The 26,270-nt window shown below is 44.4% G+C and overlaps 1 protein-coding gene and 1 long non-coding RNA gene across 3 annotated transcripts in view; both read left to right on the top strand.

The window, feature by feature from the left end:
* LOC121840472 (copine-5-like) overlaps positions 1 to 26,270 on the top strand; it is a 216,012-nt gene that overhangs the window by 84,091 nt on the left and 105,651 nt on the right. The gene's annotated exons all lie outside the window — the stretch shown is intronic.
* Positions 1,246 to 1,609, top strand: LOC121840474. Its single transcript, XR_006079665.1, has 3 exons — positions 1,246 to 1,305; positions 1,390 to 1,431; positions 1,500 to 1,609. It is a non-coding gene; the product is annotated as an uncharacterized LOC121840474 (long non-coding RNA).

Raw genomic sequence — 26,270 nt, 5'->3', positions numbered from 1 at the left:
TTAAGACATCCGAGGATAAATGGCTCAGCTGAGCTCAGTGCAAAGCCCAAAACATGCGCGTCAGAGCTTGAGTGGTTGCACGAAAGACCAAGCCAGGATGAGCGAGACACGGATTCATTAAGCCAGGGTGAAACCAATCCTGGATAGGTGCGCGCTCGCGGCTCACTCAAATAGACCCCGCCACAGATCACAGATTAACTGATTTACCATGGCAACTAGAGCCGCGTACTTTTCCCCGTCGGAAGCACAAATCCTCATGGAGGCATACGAGAGGTAAAAGATATAATTAAGAAGAAAGGCAACACCGCCACAGTGATAAAGCAAAGAGAAAAAGCGTGGCAAAGTATTGCAGACCGCCTGAATGCGCAAGTAGTGCACAATTACACACTCACCGCTCCGCTGAAACATCACAATTACAATTCAAATATTTAATTCACATCTCCAAAAATGCAGTTGTACTGTAATTATGAAACGGTTAAATTTTTTTATTGAAATGCACTGCAGATATGAGTGAAATTGTGTAAAGTAACTCCATCACACTGTATAAAGCTATGATACATTTTTTGATATTTTTACTGAAAACAAGACAAAAATACCAAGTAATTTTTGCAGTGTGACTCAGTAAATGTGTGTGTGTGTGTGTGTGTGTGTGGAGATTAAACATGAACAGGCCAAAACGGACATGGCAGCAGGTCAAAATCAAATACAAGAACATTCTGCAGAATGGTATGGTCCCTGACTAATATTTAACAAAGCACAAGCATATATTGTACCCAGAAGGTGCCTGCTCACACATTGATGTCTGTACTGTTTTAGCAGTGAAGAATACCCACAGACAAGGCACGGGTGGTGGGTCACCAAAGGCTGACCTTACCCCAGCAGAGGACATGGCCTTGGAGCTAAATAAAGGCAGGCCCGTCTTAGAGGGGATCCCTGGGGGAAAGAGACGAGCATAGGTTCCTCCCAAGATGCCACCCGCTTCATTCAAGGTATGTCCTTCCATCTCTACATGGGATACAACCACATTCATATTGAATCAATTTGGACTGTCTGACTTTGGTTTACCTATTGCCTTGCAGTGTCTGGCAGCACTGTGTTCCTGTTAGAGCCACCAGCACAAGCACCAGACGATGCTGATCCAGTGAGTACTCCATCAAAGGCATACTGTAGGCCTGGCATGTCTTGTCTACTAGCTTCAATATGAATCCGATTAAATGTGATAGGGTGAAGGCCCCAGTGCAGCAGACAGCACATGATGGAGACGATGATGAGGAGGAGACCATCTCTGATTCCAGAAGGCATGAGGTATCATGTTAAGACTGTGAAAGTACTATTTACTCTACAATGGTGAGGAGTCCTCATCAAAATCAAAATCTGAATTCTTTACAGGACCCAGATGCTATACAGTGGGAAAACCAGCCTGGCAACATAGTGCGTATTAATAAAGGACACCACATCCCCTGCCAAATTCAGCTGCGCTAATTGTATTGTGTTCACAGAGCTCACAAGCTATCAGAAAGTTGTATGGCAACCACCTCCGGCGCCAAATAGAACTGGCAGATACAGACATTCAGTACAAGAAGAAAAAGATGGAAAATCTTGCACTGGAGTTCGAAATAAAAAGAGGACAATTAGAAACTGGACCTTTGAAATAAAAAAAACTTGAGAGGGAGGTGAGATATGCCTTCAATGTACACTGTATGCTAACTGTAACACAAATGTATTAATCATTATTTTTCTTTCCTCCCCCAGCTCAAGAAGATGACACAGCTCAAAATAAAATTAGGTATATTCTCGTAAAAGTCAAGTGAGCCATGACATATGAGCTCTTATTGTGAGCTTACAGGACGGTGGCATCTTTCTAAGGTTGCTTTTATTTTCCCAGCAATCAGTACAGCAAGTCATGGGTATAAGGCATCGCCCTCTTTTGCCCACCCCCAGCACCAGTGGCAGCACTATGGCCCAAGGGCTTGTATTTCCCATTTTCTGCTCTGACAATGGCATGCCCATTCGTGCGAGATGTGGTGGATGAAGAAGCACTTGTGCTGAGGAGAGCCTTCAGGCGAGAAAGGGTCTTCAGGGACCGGTTGGACCCACTGGCCTTCCTGATGACCATCTATATGAAAGATACAGGTTTCTCTGCAGATGGCATCAGGTATCTGTCAGACTACTGGGTCCCAGGATTAAAGCACCGCACTGCACGGAGCCATGCACTGAGTGTGGAGCAAATGGTTTGTGTGGCCTTGCGCTTTTTGCTAGTGGAGCCTTCCTGTACTCAGTGGGGATGCAGAACAGCTGAACAAGGCCACAATTTGCCGCACAATAAGGAGTGTGTGTCTAGCTATCAAAGCATTAGCAGATGTCTTCATCTCCTTCCCTGGCCACAGAAGACTCTGTGACATCAAAGAGGAGTTCTATAGATTGCAGGTAAGAGGATCTACAAATTACAGGACAACTGTTAACACATAGTAGGATACTCATTACTTTGTGTGACAGGTTTCCCCAATGTCATTGGTGCAGTGGACTGCACACACATAAGGATAAAAGCTCCCTCAGGTGCCCATGAGGCCGATTTTGTGAATAGGAAATCCTTTCACAGCATTAATGTTCAGGTGAACATAACTTTTGATATTGTCCATTGACGAACACTCTGCATTAGCCAGTGATGTGCATTGATTGGTGTAATATTCCTCATCTTATGATTTCAGATGGTCTGCAATGCTGACTGTGTGATCAGCAATGTTGTGGCAAAATGGCCTGGCTCAGTCCATGACTCCAGAATCTTTCGGGCCTCTGAAATCTATCAGTGCCTATCACAAGGTAAGCCACACAACCCCTATTTATAACCATCATGGCTGTGTCAAGAATATCACTGTGTTTATGAGAGTAGTAATGATGAGATTTTTGTGTTGACATGTGAATTCTCTGGTGTGTTGCTGGGGAGACAGGGGGTATGGCTGCCAGCCTTTTCTCCTGACTGAGCCCTAGGACCTGAGCTCCAGGACTACCTGACATGATGACTCCTTGCTGTCCCCAGTCCACCTGGCCATGCTGCTGTTCCAGTTTCAACTGACCTGAGCCCTAGGACCATGCCCCAGGACTACCTGACATGATGACTCCTTGCTGTCCCCAGTCCACCTGGCCATAATATATTACAGATAGTAGATCTAGCTGGTCTGTCATATTATAATAGAGACAGTAGATCTAGCTAGTTTGTCAATTTACAGAGACAGTAGATCTAGCTGGTCTGTCATAATATAATAGAGACAGTAGATCTAGCTGGTCTGTCATAATATAATAGAGACAGTAGATCTAGCTGGTCTGTCATAATGAAATAGAGACAGTAGATCTAGCTGGTCTGTCATAATATAATAGAGACAGTAGATATAGCTGGTCTGTCATAATATAATAGAGACAGTATATCTAGCTGGTGTGTCATATTACAGAGACAGTAGATCTTGCTGGTCTGCCATAATATAATAGAGACAGTAGATCTAGCTGGTCTGTCATATTATAATAGAGACAATAGATCTAGCTGGTCCGTCATAAAATAATAGAGACAGTAGATCTAGCTGGTCTGTCATAATATAATAGAGACAGTAGATCTAGCTGGTTTGTCATATTACAGAGACAGTAGATCTAGCTGGTCTGTCATAATATAATAGAGACAGTAGATCTAGCTGGTCTGTCATAGTATAATAGAGACAGTAGATCTAGCTGGTTTGTCATAATATAATAGAGATAGTAGATCTAGCTGGTCTGTCATAGTATAATAGAGACAGTAGATCTAGCTAGTTTGTCAATTTACAGAGACAGTAGATCTAGCTGGTCTGTCATAATATAATAGAAACAGTAGATCTAGCTGGTCTGTCATAATATAATAGAGACAATAGATCTAGCTGGTCTGTCAAAAAATAATAGAGACAGTACATCCAGCTGGTCTGTCATAATAAAATAGAGACAGTAGATCTAGCTGGTTTGTCATATTACAGAGACAGTAGATCTTGCAGGTCTGTCATATTATAATAGAGACAGTAGATCTAGCTGGTCTGTCATATTATAATAGAGATAGTAGATCTAGCTGGTCTGTCATAATATAATAGAGATAGTAGATCTAGCTGGTCGGTCATATTACAGAGACAGTAGATCTAGCTGGTCTGTCATATTATAATAGAAATCAAATCAAATCAAATCAAATTTTATTTGTCACATACACATGGTTAGAGATGTTAATCTAGCTGGTCTGTCAAATGCTTGTGCTTCTAGTTCTGTCATATTACAACAATGCAGTAATAACAGAGCAAGTAATCTAACTAACAATTACAAAAAAACTACTGTCATACACAGTGTAAGGGGATCTGAATATATACATAGAGGATATAGAATGAGTGATGGTTGTCATAGCAGCATAGGCAAGATACAGTAGATCTATGAGTACAGTATATACATATGAGATAAGTAGATAAACCAAGTGGCATAGTTAAAGTGGCTAGTGACATGTATTAGCTAAGGATGCAGTCGATGATATAGAGTACAGTATCAACGTATGCATATGAGATGAACAATAGAGGTAAGTAACATTATATAAGGTAGCATTGTTTAAGGTGGCTAGTGATCTATTTGTCATCATTTAATCGATTCCCATGATTAAAGTGGCTGGAGTAGAGTCAGTGTCATTGACAGTGTGTTGTCAGTAGCCACTAATGTTAGTGGTGGCTGTTTAACAGTCTGTGGCCTTGAGATAGAAGCTGTTTTTCAGTCTCTCGGTCCCAGCTTTGATGCACCTGTACTGACCTCGCCTTCTGGTCTGTCGGGGTGAACAGGCAGTGAGACAGTGGTTGATGTCCTTGATGATCTTTATGGCCTTCCTGTAGCATCGGGTGGTGTAGGTGTCCTGGAGGGCAGGTAGTTTGCCCCTAGTGATGCGTTGTCAGACCTCACTACCCTCTGGAGAGCCTTACGGTCTGAGGGCGGTCTGCCATACCAGGCGGTGATACAGCCCGCCAGGATCTCTCGTTGTGCATCTGTAGAAGTTTGCTGAGTGCTTTTGGTGACAAGAGACATTTCTTCAGCCTCCTGAGGTTGAAGAGACAGCGCTGCTGCGCCTTCCTCACGATGCTGTCTGTGTGAGTGGACCAATTCAGTTTGTCTGTGATGTGTATGCCGAGGAACTTAAAACTTGCTACCCTCTCCACTACTGTTCTGTCGATGTGGATAGGGACAGTAGATCTCTGCTGTTTCCTGAAGTCCACAATCATCTCCTTAGTTTTGTTGACGTTGAGTGTCTGTTATTTTCCTGACACCAGTAGGGCCCTCACCTCCTCCCTAGGGTCTGTCGTTGTTGGTAATCAAGCCTACCACTGTTGTCGTCATAAACTTGATGATTGAGTTGGAGGCGTGCATGTCATAATATAACGCAGTCGTGGGTGAACAGGGAGTACAGGAGAGGGCTAGATCTAGCTGGTGGGGCCCCAGTGTTGAGGATCAGCGGGGAGGAGATGTTGTGCATACCCTCACCACCTAGGGGGCGGCCAGTCAGAAGTCCAGTACCCAGTTGCACAGAGCGGGGTAGACCCAGGGTCTCGAGCTTGATGACGACAGTAGGTACTATGGTGTTGAATGCCGAGCTGTAGTCGATGAACAGCATTCTCACATAGGTATTCCTCTTGTCCAGATGGGTTAGGGCAGTGTGCAGTGTGGTTGAGATTGCATAGAGACAGTGGACCTATTTGGTCGGTAAGCATATTGGAGTAGAGACAGTAGGTCAAGGGTGTCAGGTAGGGTGGAGGTGATATGGTCCTTGCTAGTCTGTCAAAGCACTTCATGATGACGGATGTGAGTGCTACGGGGCGGTAGTCGTTTAGCTCAGTTACCTTAGCTTTCTTGGGAACAGGAACAATGGTGGCCCTCTTGAAGCATGTGGGAACAGCAGACTGGTATAGGGATTGATTGAATATGTCCGTAAACAGACAGTAGCCAGCTGGTCTGTCATGCTCTGAGACAGCGGCTGGGGATGCTAGCTGGGCCTGCATAGGGTTAACACGTTTAAATGTCTTACTCAGCTGGTCGGCTGCAGTGAAGAGAGTAGACCGCATGTTGTCATAATATAATTGCAGGCAGTGTCAGTGGCACTGTATTGTCCTAATAGCGGGCAAAAGTTATTTAGTCTGCCTGGGAGCAAGACATCCTGGTCAGTAGACTGGGCTGGGTTTCTTCCTAATAGTCCGTGATTGACTGGACCCTGCCACATACCTCTTGTGTCTGAGCCGTAGAATTGAGATTCTACTTTGTCATCTGTACTGGCGCTTAGCTTGTTTGATAGCCTTGCGGAGGGAATAGCTGCACTGTTTGTATTCAGCCATGTTACAGTAGACACCTTGTCCTGATTAAAAGCAGTGGTTCTGCCTGGTCAGTTTCACATATAATAGCTGCCATCAGATCTAGCTGGTTTCTGGTTAGGGAATGTTTTAATCGTTGCTAGAGACATCTTCTAGCTGGTCTGTCATAATATAATAGAGCACAGTAGATCTAGCGTATTGTCATGTTGTTGTCTGACAGTAGATCGAAGCATCTCCCAGTCACGTGATGGAAGCAGTCTTGGTCTGTGTATTATCAATAGAGACAGGACCAGCTGGTTTGTCAGACCTCAGCGTAGAGCTTCTTGTTTTAGCTTTCTGTCTGTAGGCAGGACAAAATAGATCTGGTCAGCTTTTCATAATATAATAGAGACGGGGTAGGGCCTAGCTGGTCTGTCGCGGAAGTTAGAGTAACAATGATCCAGTAGATCAGTAGATCTAGCTGGTCTTTCCACCCCTGGTTGCAGTAGATCTAGCTGGCTGATAAAATTTAGGGAGTCTTGTTTTCAGATTAGTCTGTTAAAATCCCCAGAGACAATAGAATGCAGCCTCCGGGTCTTTCAGTTTGCAGAGAGTTAAATAAAGAGTTCAGTAGATCTAGCTGTCTGTGGGGGATATATAGAGCTGTGATTATAATCGAAGAGAATTCTCTTGGTAGATAATGCGGTCTACAGAGACAGTAGATCTAGCTGGTCTGTCATATTATAATGGAGAGAGTAGATCTAGCTGGTCTGTCATAATGAAATAGAGACAGTAGATCTAGCTGGTCTGTCATAATACAATAGAGACAGTAGATCTAGCTAGTCTGTCATAATATAATAGAGACAGTATATCAAGCTGGTTTGTCATATTACAGAGACAGTAGATCTAGCTGGTCTGTCATATTATAATAGAGACAGTAGATCTAGCTGACTTGTCATAATATAATAGAGATGGTAGATCTAGCTGGTTTGTCATATTAAAGAGACAGTAGATCTAGCTAGTTTGTCAAGACACTCATAGGACTTCATGTTACACAATACATGCATGTTTTGTTTGATAAAGTTCATATTTATATAAAAAAAATCAGTTTAAATTGTCTTATTAGATTCACTAGTTCCAAAAACAACAAGTGATTTTGCATAGCCACATCGTTTCAACAGAAATACTCATCGTAAATGTAGATGATAATACAAGTTATACACACGGAATTATAGATATCTCTCCTTAATGCAACCGCTGTGTCAGATTTCAAAAAAAGTTTATGGAAAAAGCAACACATGCAATAATCTGAGACGGCACTCAGAACAGAAGCCAAATTAGCCGCCATGTTGGAGTCAACAGAAACCAGAAAATAAATGATAAATTTCCTTACCTTTGATGAACTTCATCAGAATGCAGTCCTAGGAATCCCAGGTCCACAATAAATGCTTGATTTGTTCGAAAATGTCCGTTATTTATGTCCAATTAGCTACTTTGGTTAGCGCGTTTGGTAAGCAATTCCAAAGTCACAAAGCGCATCCACTATAACGTGACGAAATATCCCAAAGTTCCGTAACAGTCGGTAGAAACATGTCAAACTTTGTACTGAATCAATCTTTAGAATGTTGTTTACATATATCTTGAATAACGTTCCAACCGGAGAATTAGAATGACTTCAGATGACCAGTGGAACGCAGGTCCTTCCCCTGTGAACGCGCATAGTGAAAGCATGGTCAACTCATTGCAGTGGTGACTATTTCCTGTCTCCTTCGACCCCCCCTTCACATTAGAGTCATCAGACAAAGTTCTATTGACTGTTGACATCTAGTGGAAGGCGTAGGAAGTGAAAACTCATCCATATCTCGCTGTAATTTCAATGAGAGCTTGGTTGAAAATCTGCCACTCCCAGAAAAAAAGAAATCAGGAAGTGAAATTTCTCAGGTTTTTGCCTGCTATATGAGTGTTTTCTATCCACTTCTACACCTGCATCAAAATAAATCAGCCAAGACCTCAGAAAAAACATTGTAGACCTCCACAAGTCTGGTTCATCATTGGGAGCAATTTGCCTGAAGGTACCACGCGCATCTGTACAAACAACAGTACGCAAGTATAAACACCATGGGACCACGCAGCCGCCATACCGCTCAGGAAGAAGACGCGTTCTGTCTCCTAGAGATGAACGTACTTTGGTGCGAAAGTCAATCCCAGAACAACAGCAAAGGACCTTGTGAAAATGCTGTAGAAAACAGGGTACAAAAGTATCTATATCCACAGTGAAATGAGTCCTATATCGACATAACCTGAAAGGCCGCTCAGCAAGGAAGAAACCACTGCTCCAAAACCGCCATAAAAAGCCAGAGAACAGGGAGGAGTCAGGGAGGGAGAGACGGGGAGGAACCAGGGAGGGAGAGACAGGGAGGGAGAGACAGGGAGGAACCAGGGAGGGAGAGACAGGGAGGAGTCAGGGAGGGAGAGACAGGGAGGAGTCAGGGAGGGAGAGACGGGGAGGAACCAGGCAGGGAGAGACGGGGAGGGAGAGACAGGGAGGAACCAGGGAGGGAGAGACAGGGAGGAACCAGGGAGGGAGAGACAGGGAGGGAGAGACGGGGAGGAGCCAGGGAGGGAGAGACAGGGAGGAACCAGGGAGGGAGAGACAGGGAGGCAGAGACAGGGAGGCAGAGACTGGGAGGCAGAGACTGGGAGGCAGAGACTGGGAGGCAGAGACTGGGAGGCAGAGACTGGGAGGCAGAGACTGGGAGGCAGAGACTGGGAGGCAGAGCCTGGGAGGCAGAGACTGGGAGGCAGAGACTGGGAGGGAGAGACAGGGAGGAACCAGGGAGGGAGAGACTGGGAGGAGCCAGGGAGGGAGGGACAGGGAGGGAGAGCCAGGGAGGGAGAGACGGGGAGGGAGAGACAGGGGGAGTCAGGGAGGGAGAGCCAGGGAGGGAGAGACAGGGAGGAGCCAGGGAGGGAGAGCCAGGGAGGGAGAGACAGGGAGGAGCCAGGGAGGGAGAGACAGGGAGGGAGAGACAGGGGGGAGTCAGGGAGGGAGAGACGGCAACAAACCAAGCTGACTCTTGCTATAGTAGACTAACACACTAACACGCCATAGCTAGGTTATTTATCATCCAGTATGATTTTATTTTTAAAATGTAATTGTTAAATAAAAAATGTTTAAAAAATAACAGGCAAGTCCGTTCAGAACAAATTCTTATTTACAATGACGGCCTACCCCAGACAAACCCAGATGATGCTGGGCCAATTGTGTACCACCCTATGGTACTCCCAGTCACAGTCAGTTTTTGATGCAGCCTAGACTCAAACCAGCGTCTGTAGTGACACCTCTAACACTGAGATGCAGTGCCTTAGACCGCTGCTTCCACTCGGGAGACCAAGTGTAATTGAATAGTGCCTGTCCTGACTGCATCAAACCGGGAGAAGCTAGTTTGTAGCTCGCTAGGCTAATTGAGGCTACATGCGCTTTCTTGTCCTACCCGTTCTCACAATATATTCTCTTCCATTGTCCCCCCTCTTCTCTTCCATTCTCCCTCTTCTCTTCCATTGTCCCCCCTCTTCTCTTCCATTCTCCCTCTTCTCTTCCATTCTCCCTCTTCTCTTCCATTCTCCCTCTTCTCTTCCATTGTCCCCCTCTTCTCTTCCATTCTCCCTCTTCTCTTCCATTGTCCCCCCTCTTCTCTTCCATTCTCCCTCTTCTCTTCCATTGTCCCCCTCTTCTCTTCCATTGTCCCCCTTTTCTCTTCCATTGTCCCCCCTTTTCTCTTCCATTGTCCCCCTCTTCTCTTCCATTGTCCCCCTCTTCTCTTCCATTGTCCCCCTCTTCTCTTCCATTGTCCCCCTCTTCTCTTCCATTGTCCCCCTTTTCTCTTCCATTGTCCCCCTTTTCTCTTCCATTGTCCCCCCTCTTCTCTTCCATTGTCCCCCCCTCTTCTCTTCCATTGTCCCCCTCTTCTCTTCCATTGTCCCCCTCTTCTCTTCCATTGTCCCCCTCTTCTCTTCCATTGTCCCCCCTCTTCTCTTCCATTGTCCCCCTCTTCTCTTCCATTGTCCCCCTCTTCTCTTCCATTGTCCCCCTCTTCTCTTCTCTTCCATTCTCTTCCATTGTCCCCCTTTTCTCTTCCATTGTCCCCCTCTTCTCTTCCATTGTCCCCCTCTTCTCTTCCATTGTCCCCCCCCTCTTCTCTTCCATTGTCCCCCTCTTCTCTTCCATTGTCCCCCTCTTCTCTTCCATTGTCCCCCCTCTTCTCTTCCATTGTCCCCCTCTTCTCTTCCATTGTCCCCCTCTTCTCTTCCATTGTCCCCCCTCTTCTCTTCTCTTCCATTCTCTTCCATTCTCCTCCTCCCTCTCATCATCAGAGAGAGACTCCTGTAGTGGACAGGTTATGTGTATGAGAAAAAAGGATCCATGCCTCAGCCTAATTCTGTATTGACTGTATTGTACTGTGTACAAAAGCCAACAGCATCACAGTCATCTTTAGCCAACGGCATCACAGTCATCTTTAACCAACGGCATCACAGTCATATTTAACCAACGGCATCACAGTCATCTTTAACCAATGGCATCACAGTCATCTTTAACCAACGGCATCACAGTCATCTTTAACCAATGGCGTCACAGTCATCTTTAACCAATAGCATCACAGTCATCTTTAACCAATAGCGTCACAGTCATCTTTAACCGATAGCATGACCGCCACCTTTAACCGACAGCATCACAGTCATCTTTAACCGACAGCATCACAGTCATCTTTAACCGGCAGCATCACAGTCATCTTTAACCAATAGCATCACAGTCATCTTTAACCAATAGCATGACCGCCACCTTTAACCAATAGCATGACCGCCACCTTTAACCAAGAAACTGAAGGAGATAAGGTTACAATATATTTTCTATTGATATATTTAGAATGTTCAAATAGAGAATACTACATTTATATTTGAGGCAAACTATTGTTTACATAGTGTCAGGCTAGGGTCCTCTAGTAACAGATACAGTAGGAAACGGAAAGTGAAAACTGGCACCGAATTAATTTCAAATTGTTAAAAAGGCGCATATGGAGGTTTATCCCATCCGTGCTGAGAATCACTTTACACAACAAGAGTTCCCACTCTGGAGCTGGGAGAGTGAGTAGAGGAGAGGAGAGGAGAGGAGAGGAGAGGAGAGGAGAGGAGAGGAGAGGAGAGGAGAGGAGAGGAGAGGAGAGGAGAGGAGAGGAAGGGTGAGGAGAGGGAGAGACGGTGAGGAGAGGGAGGGAGAGAGTGTGAGTCCCTGACAGTCTGTTCTTCTGGTTGAAACCCACCTGAGTTTCTGATGGGGAACATCAGTCGGCTCTCCAGATAAACGTGGCACCAAGCAGCTAGGACCATATGTCTCTGTGTCTATTGAGAGCCAAGGGCATCCCCAGTGGCTCCATTACAATACGCCTGTAGGGCCTCATACAGTATAAGTACCAATTAACATACGCTTTAGTGCTGTCCATCTGCACCTGCAGTGTTAGTAGTCACAATACATTTGCTGAATACCAAATATTCCAATATAGTGCACTACTTTTGACCAGGGCCCATTGGGGATACACCCACAGTACGCTGTAAAGAAAAATACTCTAGATATGATGTAACCCGTTTGCTTTCACAGAGGACATCATTTATGAAAGTAAAATGATTCATCTTTACTGGAATGACCCCCCTCCCTGTGTTCTCTGCTGCTGATTGTAATCAGACCTACATTTTGTCTTGAGAATAAAATGAGAATAGAAATAGCTAAACCAAATCATCTACCCTCAAATATAGATGTTAGACTCACTTATTCAACTGGCAGGCTTTATTTTTCCAGTTGTCTCATAGTCTCACATTACCAGACGTTGGGCAAGCATTCAGAGATTGTGGCAGTAAGCCGAGAGAGAGAGACTAGTTGTCTCAAAGCCAACGTTTACTTTAGTCGATGCACAAGTCTTTGAAGTCAGGCACGACAAATGGAGAAGTAACATTGAGATAGTGATAGCTGCTAGGGACTAAAGAGCATGAAGCTAATACACACATGCACTAACACAGATACAGACACACAAAGCACACAAAGCTCACACATGATGTGTGAGACTGAAGAGCTCAAAGCATTCTAGCCTGGTTCTAACAAGCAGTAGCAGGCAGGCACAGTGAGCATCAGAGAGGGGCACACACACACACACACACACACACGAGAGAGAGAGAGAAAGAGAACAGCAATGACAAATGGTTTGATGAAGAATGCAAAAACCTAAGAAAGTAATTGGGAAACCTGTCCAACCAAAAACATAGAGACCCAGAAAACCAGAGTCTACACCTTCACTATGGTGAAACACTAAAACAATACAGAAATACACTACGGAAAAAGAAGGAGCAACACGTCAGTAATCAGCTCGAATAAACTATAGAATCTAATCACTTCGGGGAAAATGGGAACACACAACAAACAACAATACAAAGAGTTATCTAATCTAATCTCCAATATTTTTGGCTCTATAACAAGCAACAAACACCAAAAACATATACATGATCAACTACAAATCCACTAATACTACATGTAAATTGTAAAATATACAGACCACAAATTCCAATTGGCTATAATTACATTTGTTAACATCATCCTCAGCTCTGGCATCTTTGGAACCACGGACTGATTGAACCTAATAACTACCGTTGGATGTAACCTTGGGAAAATCCTTTGCATTATCATTAACAGCAGACTTGTACATTCCCTCAGTGAAAACAAGGTACTGAGCAAATGTCAAATTGGCTTTTTCCAAATTACCGTACGACAGACCACGTATTCACCCTGCACACCCTATTTGACAAAAAAAACGAACCAAAACAAAGGCAAAGTCTTCTCATGTTTTGTTGACTTCAAAAACTCTTTTGACTCAATTTGGCATGAGGGTCTGCTATACAAATTGATGGAAAGTGGTGTTGAGGGAAAACATAGACCATTATAAAATCCATGTAGACAAACAACAAGTGTGTGGTTAAAATTGACAGAAATCACACACCATTTCTTTCCACGGGGCCGTGGTGGGAGACAGGGATGCAGCTTAAGCTCCACCCTGTTCAACATATATATCAACGAATTGGCGAGGGCACTAGAACAGTCTGCAGCATCCAGCCTCACCCTACTATAATCTGAAATGTACAGTTTGCTGATGATCTGGTGCTTCTGTCACCAACCAAGGAGGGTCAACAGCAGCACCTAGATCTTCTGCACAGATTCTGCCAGACCTGGGCACTGACATTAAATCTCAGTAAGATAAAAAATAATGGTGTTCCAAAAAGGTCCAGTTGCCAGGACCACAAATACAAATTCCATCTAGACTCCATTGCCCTAGAGCACACAAACAACTATACATACCTCTGCTTATACATCAGCACCACAGGTAACTTCCACAAAGCTGTGAACGATGTGAGAGACAAGGCAAGAAGAGCATTCTATGCCATCAAATGGAACATTTGACATAACAATTAGGATCTGGCAAAAAATACTTGAGTCGGTTATAGAACCCATTGCCCTTTATGGTTGTGAGGTCTGGGATCTGCTCACCAACCAAGAATTCACAAAATGGGACAAACACCAAATTGAGACTCTGCATGCAGAATTCTACAATCACCTAAAAGGAATTGATTCCCAAACCTTCCATAACAAAGCCATCACCTACAGAGAACCTGGAGAAGAGTCCCCTAAGCAAGCTGGTCATGGGGCTTTGTTCACAAACACAAACAGACCCCACAGAGCCCCAGGACAGCAACACAATTAGACCCAACCAAATTGTGAGAAAACCAAAAGATGATTACTTGACACATTCGAAAGAATTAACAAAAAAACTGAGCAAACTAGAATGCAATTTGGCCCTAAACCCGAGACTACACAGTGGCAGAATACCTGACCACTGTGACCTACCCACAATTAAGGAAAGCTTTGACTATGTACAGACTCAGTGAGTATAGCCTTGCTATTGAGAAAGGTTGTCATAGGCAGACCTGGCTCTCAAGAGAAGACAGGCTAAGTGCACACTGCCCACAAAATGAGGTGGAAACTGAGCTGCACTTCCTAACCTCCTGAAAACTATTTGACCCATATTAGAGACTCATATTTCCTGCAGATTACACAAACCCACAAAGAATTAGAAAACTAATGTTGATAAATTCCCATATCTATTGGGTGAAATTCCACAGTGTGCAATTACAGTAGCAAGATTTGTGACCTGTTACTACAAGAAAAGGGCAACCAGTGAAGAACAAACACCATTGTAAATACAACCCATATATTTGTTTTCCTTTTGTACTTTAACTATTTGCACATCATTAAAGCTTGGAAAATTGCAGAAAATTATGGCATGGCTTTAGAAGCTTCTTGCTAATTGACATCAATTGGATGTATTTGGATGTATTTCAACGCCTACCTTCAAACTCAGTGCCTCTTTGCTTGACATCATGGGAAAATCAAAATAAATCAGCCAAGACCTCCACAAGTCTGGTTCATCCTTGAGAGCAATTTCCAAACGCCTGAAGGTACCACGTTCATCTGTACAAACAATAGTACGCAAGTATAAACACCATGGGACCACGCAGCCATCATACCGTTCAGGAAAGAGACACCTTCTGTCTCCTAGAGATGAACGTACTTTGGTGCGAAAAGTGCAAATCAATCCCAGAACAACATCAAAGGACCTTGTGAAGATGTTGGAGGAAACAGGTACAAAAGTATCTATATCCACATTAAAACGAGTCCTATATCGACATAACCTGAAAGGCCGCTCAGCAAGGAAGAAGCCACTGCTCGAAACCTCCATAAAAAGCCAGACTACGGTTTGCAACTGCACATGGGGACAAAGATTGTACTTTTTGGAGAAATGTTCTCTGGTCTGAGGAAACAAAATTAGAACTGTTTGGCCATAATGACCATTGTTATGTTTGGAGGAAAAAGGGGAGGCTTGCAAGCCGAAGAACACCATCCCAACTGTGAAGCACGGGGGTGGCAGCATCAGGTGGACTTCACAAAATAGATGGCATCATGAGGCAGGAAAATGATGTGGATATGTTGAAGAACCATCTCAAGACATCAGTCAGGAAGTTAAAGCTTGGTCGCAAATGGGTCTTCCAAATGGACAATGACCCCAAGCATACTTCCAAAGTTGTGGCAAAATGGCTTAAGGACATCAAAGTCAAGGTATTAGAGTGGCCATCACAAAGCCCTGACCTCAATCCTATAGAAAATTTGTAGGCAGAACTGAAAAAGCGTGTGCGAGCAAGGAGGCCTACAAACCTAACTCAGTTACACCAGCTCTGTCAGGAGGAATGGGCCAAAATTCACCCAACTTATTGTGGGAAGCTTGTGGAAGGCTAACCTAAACGTTTGACCCAAGTTAAACAATTTAAAAGCAATGCTACCAAATATTGAGTGTATGTAAACTTCTGACCCACTGGGAATGTGTTGAATGAAATAAAAGCTGAAAAAAATCATTCTCTCTACTATTATTCTGACATTTCACATTCTTAAAATAAGTAGTGATCCTAACTGACCTAAAACAGGGAATATTTACTCTGATTAAATGTCAAGAATTGTGATAAACTGAGTTTAATGTATTTGGCTAAGGTGTATGTAAACTTCCTGACTTCAACTGTATATGCTACTGTGGAACTCTCTACCTATGAACTGACTGTCTTCCATACCACTTCTCCATCTAGTACCTCCATACTACAGGAATTGTGATAAACTGAGTTTAATGTATTTGGCTAAGGTGTATGTCAACTTCCGACTTCAACTGTGTGTTTCCAATGCCAATAAAACCCCTTGAATTGAATTGAGAGTGGGGGGGGTCCCCTATAATAGATAACAGAAACAGGTTGGCAGCAGCACTTTGCACATGGTTTCATCATCACATCATCAGAGACTGGCTGGGTTTTCCACACACACACACACACACACACAGCCCTTGTGGCACAATGCACTCAGGAGGGGCTAATGCTCCTACTGATGTAATGAATGAATGAAGGATAGAGAGATAGAAAGAAAGAGAGAGAAAGAGAGATGACATGTACTTTACTATGTACCTACTTAGCTGTCATAAAGCTTCTAACTCTTAAACACTGTTCAATAATGCATTATGCTTGCCTGAGAGACCTTAGCTTATTTTACCTCATCCCTTCCCCCCTGATCTCTCTCTCTATCTCACACACACACACGCACCGCATAAATAATTAAAGGTGAATTAATTCACCTTGAGATTGAGATTGGGCTTTTAAATTGGAGAAAACCGCATAGGGAGGCTCAGAGAATGAAGTGACGGGTATAGTTCTCCACTGTACTGAATGGAGTGACGGGTATAGTTCTCCACTGTACTGAATGGAGTGACGGGTATAGTTCTGTACTGAATGGAGTGACGGGTATAGTTCTCTACTGTACTGAATGGAGTGACGGGTATAGTTCTGTACTGAATGGAGTGACGGGTATAGTTCTCCACTGAACTGAATGGAGCGACGGGTATAGTTCTCCACTGAACTGAATGGAGCGATGGGTATAGTTCTGTACTGAATGGAGTGATGGGTATAGTTCTGTACTGAATGAAGTGACGGGTATAGTTCTCCACTGAACTGAATGGAGTGACGGGTATAGTTCTGTACTGAATGGAGTGATGGGTATAGTTCTGTACTGAATGAAGTGACGGGTATAGTTCTGTACTGTACTGAATGGAGTGACGGGTATAGTTCTCCACTGAACTGAATGGAGTGACGGGTATAGTTCTCCACTGTACTGAATGAATTGACGGGTATAGTTCTCCACTGAACTGAATGAAGCGACGGGTATAGTTCTGTACTGAATGGAGTGACGGGTATAGTTCTCCACTGTACTGAATGGAGTGACGGGTATAGTTCTCCACTGAACTGAATGGAGTGACGGGTATAGTTCTCCACTGTACTGAATGAAGTGACGGGTATAGTTCTCCACTGTACTGAATGGAGTGACTGGTTATAGTTCTCCACTGTACTGAATGGAGTGACGGGTATAGTTCTCCACTGTACTGAATGGAGTGACGGGTATAGTTCTGTACTGAATGGAGTGACGGGTAAGGTTCTCCACTGTACTGAATGGAGTGACGGGTATAGTTCTCCACTGTACTGAATGGAGTGACGGGTATAGTTCTGTACTGAATGGAGTGACGGATATAGTTCTCCACTGTACTGAATGGAGTGACGGGTATAGTTCTGTACTGAATGGAGTGACGGGTATAGTTCTCCACTGTACTGAATGGAGTGACGGGTATAGTTCTCCACTGTACTGAATGGAGTGACGGGTATAGTTCTCCACTGTACTGAATGGAGTGACGGGTATAGTTCTCCACTGTACTGAATGGAGTGGCGGGTATAGTTCTCCACTGTACTGAATGGAGTAACGGGTATAGTTCTCCACTGTACTGAATGGAGTGACGGGTATAGTTCTGTACTGAATGGAGTGACGGGTATAGTTCTCCACTGTACTGAATGGAGTGACGGGTATAGTTCTGTACTGAATGGAGTGACGGGTATAGTTCTCCACTGAACTGAATGGAGCGACGGGTATAGTTCTCCACTGAACTGAATGGAGCGACGGGTATAGTTCTCCACTAAACTGAATGGAGTGACGGGTATAGTTCTCCACTGAACTGAATGGAGTGACGGGTATAGTTCTCCACTGTACTGAATGGAGTGACGGGTATAGTTCTGTACTGAATGGAGTGACGGGTATAGTTCTCCACTGAACTGAATGGAGCGACGGGTATAGTTCTCCACTGAACTGAATGGAGCGACGGGTATAGTTCTGTACTGAATGGAGTGATGGGTATAGTTCTGTACTGAATGAAGTGACGGGTATAGTTCTCCACTGAACTGAATGGAGTGACGGGTATAGTTCTGTACTGAATGGAGTGATGGGTATAGTTCTGTACTGAATGGAGTGACGGGTATAGTTCTCCACTGTACTGAATGGAGTGACGGGTATAGTTCTCCACTGAACTGAATGGAGTGACGGGTATAGTTCTCCACTGAACTGAATGGAGTGACGGGTATAGTTCTCCACTGTACTGAATGAAGTGACGGGTATAGTTCTCCACTGTACTGAATGGAGTGACTGGTTATAGTTCTCCACTGTACTGAATGTAGTGACGGGTATAGTTCTCCACTGTACTGAATGGAGTGACGGGTATAGTTCTGTACTGAATGGAGTGACGGGTATAGTTCTCCACTGTACTGAATGGAGTGACGGGTATAGTTCTGTACTGAATGGAGTGACGGGTATAGTTCTCCACTGTACTGAATTGAGTGACGGGTATAGTTCTCCACTGTACTGAATGGAGTGACGGGTATAGTTCTCCACTGTACTGAATGGAGTGACGGGTATAGTTCTCCACTGTACTGAATGGAGTGACGGGTATAGTTCTCCACTGTACTGAATGGAGTGACGGGTATAGTTCTGTACTGAATGGAGTGACGGGTATAGTTCTGTACTGAATGGAGTGACGGGTATAGTTCTCCACTTCACTGAATGGAGTGACGGGTATAGTTCTCCACTGTACTGAATGAAGTGACGGGTATAGTTCTCCACTGTACTGAATGAAGTGACGGGTATAGTTCTGTACTGAATGGAGTGACGGGTATAGTTCTCTACTGTACTGAATGGAGTGATGGGTATAGTTCTCCACTGTACTGAATGGAGTGACGGGTATAGTTCTCCACTGTACTGAATGGAGTGACGGGTATAGTTCTGTACTGAATGGAGTGACGGGTATAGTTCTCCACTGTACTGAATGAAGTGACGGGTATAGTTCTCCACTGTACTGAATGGAGTGACGGGTATAGTTCTCCACTATACTGAATGGAGTGACGGGTATAGTTCTCCACTGTACTGAATGGAGTGACGGGTATAGTTCTCCACTGTACTGAATGAAGTGATGGGTATAGTTCTCCACAGTACTGAATGGAGTGACGGGTATAGTTCTCCACTGTACTGAATGGAGTGACGGGTATAGTTCTCCACTGTACTGAATGGAGTGACGGGTATAGTTCTGTAATTAATGGAGTGACGGGTATAGTTCTCCACAGTACTGAATGGAGTGACGGGTATAGTTCTGTACTGAATGGAGTGACGGGTATAGTTCTCCACTGAACTGAATGAAGTGACGGGTATAGTTCTGTACTGAATGTAGTGATGAGTATAGTTCTCCACTGTACTGAATGGAGTGACGGGTATAGTTCTCCACTGTACTGAATGGAGTGACGGGTATAGTTCTCCACTGTACTGAATGGAGTGACGGGTATAGTTCTCCACTGTACTGAATGGAGTAACGGGTATAGTTCTCTACTGTACTGAATAGAGTGACGGGTATAGTTCTCCACTGTACTGAATGGAGTGACGGGTATAGTTCTCCACTGTACTGAATGGAGTGACGGGTATAGTTCTGTACTGAATGGAGTGACGGGTATAGTTCTCCACAGTACTGAATGGAGTGACGGGTATAGTTCTCCACTAAACTGAATGGAGTGACGGGTATAGTTCTCCACTGAACTGAATGGAGTGACGGGTATAGTTCTCCACTGTACTGAATGGAGTGACGGGTATAGTTCTGTACTGAATGGAGTGACGGGTATAGTTCTCCACTGAACTGAATGGAGCGACGGGTATAGTTCTCCACTGAACTGAATGGAGCGACGGGTATAGTTCTGTACTGAATGGAGTGATGGGTATAGTTCTGTACTGAATGAAGTGACGGGTATAGTTCTCCACTGAACTGAATGGAGTGACGGGTATAGTTCTGTACTGAATGGAGTGATGGGTATAGTTCTGTACTGAATGAAGTTACGGGTATAGTTCTGTACTGTACTGAATGGAGTGACGGGTATAGTTCTCCACTGAACTGAATGGAGTGACGGGTATAGTTCTCCACTGTACTGAATTAATTGACGGGTATAGTTCTCCACTGAACTGAATGAAGCGACGGGTATAGTTCTGTACTGAATGGAGTGACGGGTATAGTTCTCCACTGTACTGAATGGAGTGACGGGTATAGTTCTCCACTGAACTGAATGGAGTGACGGGTATAGTTCTCCACTGTACTGAATGAAGTGACGGGTATAGTTCTCCACTGTACTGAATGGAGTGACTGGTTATAGTTCTCCACTGTACTGAATGTAGTGACGGGTATAGTTCTCCACTGTACTGAATGGAGTGACGGGTATAGTTCTGTACTGAATGGAGTGACGGGTATAGTTCTCCACTGTACTGAATGGAGTGACGGGTATAGTTCTGTACTGAATGAAGTGACGGGTATAGTTCTCCACTGAACTGAATGGAGTGACGGGTATAGTTCTGTACTGAATGGAGTGATGGGTATAGTTCTGTACTGAATGAAGTTACGGGTATAGTTCTGTACTGTACTGAATGGAGTGACGGGTATAGTTCTCCACTGAACTGAATGGAGTGACGGGTATAGTTCTCCACTGTACTGAATTAATTGACGGGTATAGTTCTCCACTGAACTGAATGAAGCGACGGGTATAGTTCTGTACTGAATGGAGTGACGGGTATAGTTCTCCACTGTACTGAATGGAGTGACGGGTATAGTTCTCCACTGAACTGAATGGAGTGACGGGTATAGTTCTCCACTGTACTGAATGAAGTGACGGGTATAGTTCTCCACTGTACTGAATGGAGTGACGGGTATAGTTCTCCACTGTACTGAATGGAGTGACGGGTATAGTTCTCCACTGTACTGAATGGAGTGACGGGTATAGTTCTCCACTGTACTGAATGGAGTGACGGGTATAGTTCTCCACTGTACTGAATGGAGTGACGGGTATAGTTCTGTAATTAATGGAGTGACGGGTATAGTTCTCCACAGTACTGAATGGAGTGACGGGTATAGTTCTGTACTGAATGGAGTGACGGGTATAGTTCTCCACTGAATGGAGTGACGGGTATAGTTCTCCACTGAACTGAATGAAGTGACGGGTATAGTTCTGTACTGAATGTAGTGATGGGTATAGTTCTCCACTGTACTAAATGGAGTGACGGGTATAGTTCTCCACAGTACTGAATGGAGTGACGGGTATAGTTCTGTACTGAATGGAGTGACGGGTATAGTTCTCCACTGAACTGAATGAAGTGACGGGTATAGTTCTGTACTGAATGTAGTGATGGGTATAGTTCTCCACTGTACTGAATGGAGTGACGGGTATAGTTCTCCACTGTACTGAATGGAGTTACGGGTATAGTTCTCTACTGTACTGAATGGAGTGACGGGTATAGTTCTCCACTGTACTGAATGGAGTGACGGGTATAGTTCTCCACTGTACTGAATGGAGTGACGGGTATAGTTCTGTACTGAATGGAGTGACGGGTATAGTTCTCCACAGTACTGAATGGAGTGACGGGTATTGTTCTGTACTGAATGGAGTGACGGGTATAGTTCTCCACTGAACTGAATGAAGTGACGGGTATAGTTCTGTACTGAATGAAGTGATGGGTATAGTTCTCCACTGTACTGAATGGAGTGACGGGTATAGTTCTCCACTGAACTGAATGGAGTGACGGGTATAGTTCTCCACTGTACTGAATTAATTGACGGGTATAGTTCTCCACTGAACTGAATGAAGCGACGGGTATAGTTCTGTACTGAATGGAGTGACGGGTATAGTTCTCCACTGTACTGAATGGAGTGACGGGTATAGTTCTCCACTGAACTGAATGGAGTGACGGGTATAGTTCTCCACTGTACTGAATGAAGTGACGGGTATAGTTCTCCACTGTACTGAATGGAGTGACGGGTATAGTTCTCCACTGTACTGAATGGAGTGACGGGTATAGTTCTCCACTGTACTGAATGGAGTGACGGGTATAGTTCTCCACTGTACTGAATGGAGTGACGGGTATAGTTCTCCACTGTACTGAATGGAGTGACGGGTATAGTTCTGTAATTAATGGAGTGACGGGTATAGTTCTCCACAGTACTGAATGGAGTGACGGGTATAGTTCTGTACTGAATGGAGTGACGGGTATAGTTCTCCACTGAATGGAGTGACGGGTATAGTTCTCCACTGAACTGAATGAAGTGACGGGTATAGTTCTGTACTGAATGTAGTGATGGGTATAGTTCTCCACTGTACTGAATGGAGTGACGGGTATAGTTCTCCACAGTACTGAATGGAGTGACGGGTATAGTTCTGTACTGAATGGAGTGACGGGTATAGTTCTCCACTGAACTGAATGAAGTGACGGGTATAGTTCTGTACTGAATGTAGTGATGGGTATAGTTCTCCACTGTACTGAATGGAGTGACGGGTATAGTTCTCCACTGTACTGAATGGAGTTACGGGTATAGTTCTCTACTGTACTGAATGGAGTGACGGGTATAGTTCTCCACTGTACTGAATGGAGTGACGGGTATAGTTCTCCACTGTACTGAATGGAGTGACGGGTATAGTTCTGTACTGAATGGAGTGACGGGTATAGTTCTCCACAGTACTGAATGGAGTGACGGGTATTGTTCTGTACTGAATGGAGTGACGGGTATAGTTCTCCACTGAACTGAATGAAGTGATGGGTATAGTTCTGTACTGAATGAAGTGATGGGTATAGTTCTCCACTGTACTGAATGGAGTGACGGGTATAGTTCTCCACTGTACTGAATGGAGTGACGGGTATAGTTCTCCACTGTACTGAATGGAGTGACGGGTATAGTTCTCTACTGTACTGAATGGAGTGACGGGTATAGTTCTCCACTGTACTGAATGAAGTGACGGGTATAGTTCTGTACTGAATGAAGTGACGGGTATAGTTCTCCACTGTACTGAATGGAGTGACGGGTATAGTTCTCCACTGTACTGAATGGAGTGACGGGTATAGTTCTCTACTCTACTGAATGGAGTGACGGGTATAGTTCTCCACTGTACTGAATGAAGTGACGGGTATAGTTCTGTACTGAATGAAGTGACGGGTATAGTTCTCTACTGTACTGAATGGAGTGATGGGTATAGTTCTCCACTGTACTGAATGAAGTGACGGGTATATGTCTCCACTGTACTGAATGGAGTGACGGGTATAGTTCTCCACTGTACTGAATGGAGTGACGGGTATAGTTCTCCACTGTACTGAATGGAGTGACGGGTATAGTTCTGTACTGAATGGAGTGACGGGTATAGTTCTGTACTGAATGGAGTGACGGGTATAGTTCTCCACTGTACTGAATGGAGTGACGGGTATAGTTCTCCACTGTACTGAATGGAGTGACGGGTATAGTTCTCCACTGTACTGAATGGAGTGACGGGTATAGTTCTGTACTGAATGGAGTGACGGGTATAGTTCTCCACTGTACTGAATGGAGTTACGGGTATAGTTCTCTACTGTACTGAATGGAGTGACGGGTATAGTTCTCCACTGTACTGAATGGAGTGACGGGTATAGTTCTCCACTGTACTGAATGGAGTGACGGGTATAGTTCTGTACTGAATGGAGTGACGGGTATAGTTCTCCACAGTACTGAATGGAGTGACGGGTATTGTTCTGTACTGAATGGGTGACGGGTATAGTTCTCCACTGAACTGAATGAAGTGACGGGTATAGTTCTGTACTGAATGAAGTGACGGGTATAGTTCTCTACTGTACTGAATGGAGTGATGGGTATAGTTGGGTATAGTTCTCCACTGTACTGAATGGAGTGACGGGTATAGTTCTCCACTGTACTGAATGGAGTGACGGGTATAGTTCTGTACTGAATGAAGTGATGGGTATAGTTCTCCACTGTACTGAATAGAGTGACGGGTATAGTTCTCCACTGTACTGAATGGAGTGACGGGTATAGTTCTCCACTGTACTGAATGGAGTGACGGGTATAGTTCTCCACTGTACTGAATGGAGTGACGGTATAGTTCTCCACTGTACTGAATGGAGTGACGGGTATAGTTCTGTACTGAATGGAGTGACAGGTATAGTTCTCCACTGTACTGAATGGAGTGACGGGTATAGTTCTGTACTGAATGGAGTGACGGATATAGTTCTCCACTGTACTGAATGGAGTGACGGGTATAGTTCTGTACTGAATGGAGTGACGGGTATAGTTCTCCACTGTACTGAATGGAGTGACGGGTATAGTTCTCCACTGTACTGAATGGAGTGACGGGTATAGTTCTCCACTGTACTGAATGGAGTGACGGGTATAGTTCTCCACTGTACTGAATGGAGTGACGGGTATAGTTCTCTACTGTACTGAATGGAGTGACGGGTATAGTTCTCCACTGTACTGAATGAAGTGACGGGTATAGTTCTGTACTGAATGAAGTGACGGGTATAGTTCTCCACTGTACTGAATGGAGTGACGGGTATAGTTCTCCACTGTACTGAATGGAGTGACGGGTATAGTTCTCTACTCTACTGAATGGAGTGACGGGTATAGTTCTCCACTGTACTGAATGAAGTGACGGGTATAGTTCTGTACTGAATGAAGTGACGGGTATAGTTCTCTACTGTACTGAATGGAGTGATGGGTATAGTTCTCCACTGTACTGAATGAAGTGACGGGTATATGTCTCCACTGTACTGAATGGAGTGACGGGTATAGTTCTCCACCTTACTGAATGGAGTGACGGGTATAGTTCTCCACTGTACTGAATGGAGTGACGGGTATAGTTCTGTACTGAATGAAGTGACGGGTATAGTTCTGTACTGAATGGAGTGACGGGTATAGTTCTCCACTGTACTGAATGGAGTGACGGGTATAGTTCTCCACTGTACTGAATGGAGTGACGGGTATAGTTCTCCACTGTACTGAATGGAGTGACGGGTATAGTTCTGTACTGAATGGAGTGACGGGTATAGTTCTCCACTGTACTGAATGGAGTTACGGGTATAGTTCTCTACTGTACTGAATGGAGTGACGGGTATAGTTCTCCACTGTACTGAATGGAGTGACGGGTATAGTTCTCCACTGTACTGAATGGAGTGACGGGTATAGTTCTGTACTGAATGGAGTGACGGGTATAGTTCTCCACAGTACTGAATGGAGTGACGGGTATTGTTCTGTACTGAATGGAGTGACGGGTATAGTTCTCCACTGAACTGAATGAAGTGACGGGTATAGTTCTGTACTGAATGAAGTGACGGGTATAGTTCTCTACTGTACTGAATGGAGTGATGGGTATAGTTGGGTATAGTTCTCCACTGTACTGAATGGAGTGACGGGTATAGTTCTCCACTGTACTGAATGGAGTGACGGGTATAGTTCTGTACTGAATGAAGTGATGGGTATAGTTCTCCACTGTACTGAATAGAGTGACGGGTATAGTTCTCCACTGTACTGAATGGAGTGACGGGTATAGTTCTCCACTGTACTGAATGGAGTGACGGGTATAGTTCTCCACTGTACTGAATGGGTGACGGTATAGTTCTCCACTGTACTGAATGGAGTGACGGGTATAGTTCTGTACTGAATGGAGTGACAGGTATAGTTCTCCACTGTACTGAATGAAGTGACGGGTATAGTTCTGTACTGAATGAAGTGACGGGTATAGTTCTCTACTGTACTGAATGGAGAGACGGGTATAGTTCTCCACTGTACTGAATGGAGTGACGGGTATAGTTCTCCACTGTACTGAATGGAGTGACGGGTATAGTTCTGTACTGAATGGAGTGACGGGTATAGTTCTCCACTGTACTGAATGGAGTGACGGGTATAGTTCTTCACTGTACTGAATGGAGTGACGGGTATAGTTCTCCACTGTACACGGGTATAGTTCTCTACTGAATGGAGTGACGGGTATAGTTCTCCACTGTACTGAATGGAGTGACGGGTATAGTTCTCCACTGTACTGAATGGAGTGACGGGTATAGTTCTCCACTGTACTGAATGAAGTGACGGGTATAGTTCTCCACTGTACTGAATGAAG

This window comes from Oncorhynchus tshawytscha, linkage group LG22, assembly GCF_018296145.1.
Source record: "Oncorhynchus tshawytscha isolate Ot180627B linkage group LG22, Otsh_v2.0, whole genome shotgun sequence".
NCBI lineage: Eukaryota > Metazoa > Chordata > Actinopteri > Salmoniformes > Salmonidae > Oncorhynchus > Oncorhynchus tshawytscha.
Note: the sequence above shows the minus strand (reverse complement) of the source record. Positions and strands in the feature narration are given on the sequence as shown.